Raw genomic sequence first — 1680 nt, forward strand, 5'->3', positions numbered from 1 at the left:
CATCTTTTTTTTTCTTTTATGTAATGTGAGCATTTCTCATCCCTAATAGTATTACGATCAAAGACCAGACCCCAACAGTGGCTGGGATACTGGACCAAAACCATTGCAAGAAGAAATAAGGCTCGAGGGTAGCAGGGTGGAGCAGTAGGTTAGCCCTGTTGCCTCACGGCGCAGAGGTCCCAGGTTCGATCTTGGCTCTGGGTTACTGTCCGTGTGGAGTTTGCACATTCTCCCTGTGTTTGCGTGGGTTTCGAACCCACAACCCAAAGATTTTTTTACTTCACACCCAAACAGAATCCCTGAAACACTACTACTCAATTTCCCATTAAACAACAATAAAATCAACACACAGCTCTAAATCTATTTTGCTGTGGAAGAATTGTGGACTCAATGTCAGGCAGATCAGAATTCAACTCCTCTCTCCAAAAACGTGTCTCGAAAGCTTTTCAAAATGTCTCTCTACATTACTTGGCTCCACCCAGCAATGACCATCTCCCCAAGCTGAAAAATAAATGATCTCTGCAGGCTGCAAAGCACATCAACTCCCCAGGGACTTTCCCAGTCAAACCACAGTCCATTAGTCCAGACAGAAAAACACATTCCTTCGTCAATTTCACCTTCTGGCTGCTAAGAGGGGATGTGTAGGAAAAACATCTTTACTCAGGGTGGTGGGTGCTTGGAATTCGCTGCCTGAAACAGTGGTGGAGGCCGTGACCTTCACTACATTTAAGAAGTATTTAGATGTTCATTTGCCATCACAGGGCATACAAGGCTATGGGCCAAGTCCTGGAAAATGGGATTAGAATGGTTAGGTGGGTCAGGCGCCTTGGGCCAAAGGGCCTTTTCTCTTTTGTAGGATTCTATGACTAAAAGCACCCAGGCCCTGCAAAACAGAATTATGTTTTAAAAAATCACGACCACTGCAATCAAACACATTCTAACCCCAGGCTTTAAACCCTTAAATTACCCAATACTTAGAATCCAATATTCCTGCATATTCATGAAGTCTTCCAGTCATCAGAGTAGGCCTTGAGCCGGTGCTGGTGAGCTGCTCCTTAAACAGCTGCAGTCCATCTGGTGTACGTACACCTCCAGTGCTACAGTATTAGGATGGAAGGTGGTGCCAGGATTGTGACCATCTGACTGAAAGAGAACAGCAATATAGTTCTAAGTCAATATGGCTTGGTGGGGAACCTGCAGGTGGTGGTGTCCCCATGCATCAGTTGTCCTCGTCCTTCTAGGTGGTCATGGTTTTGGAAGGTGCTGCCTAAGGAGACTTGGTTATTCCTGCAGTGCATTTTGTAGATGGTACACACTGCTGCTACTGTGCTTCGGTGGTGAAGGATGGGGTGGTGATCAAGAGGGCTGCTTTGTCCTAGATGGTGTTAAGCTTCTTGAGTGTTGGAGCTGCACTCATCCAAGCAAGTTGAGAGTATTCCATTACACTCCCTACTTGTATTTTGTGGATGGTTGGCAGACTTATGAGGTGAGTAAATCTTCACAGAATTCCCAACCTCTGACTTGTTCTGCACAGTATTTGTATGCAGCACGGTATCACAGTGGTTAGCATGGTTGCTTCACAGCTCCAGGCTCCCAGGTTCGATTCCCGGCTTGGGTCACTGGATCTGTGAGGAGTCTGCATGTTCTCCCTGTAGTTGCGTGGGTTTCCTCCGGGTGCTC

The sequence above is a fragment of the Scyliorhinus canicula genome, chromosome 12 (genome assembly GCF_902713615.1).
Source record: "Scyliorhinus canicula chromosome 12, sScyCan1.1, whole genome shotgun sequence".
NCBI classification, from domain to species: Eukaryota; Metazoa; Chordata; class Chondrichthyes; order Carcharhiniformes; family Scyliorhinidae; genus Scyliorhinus; species Scyliorhinus canicula.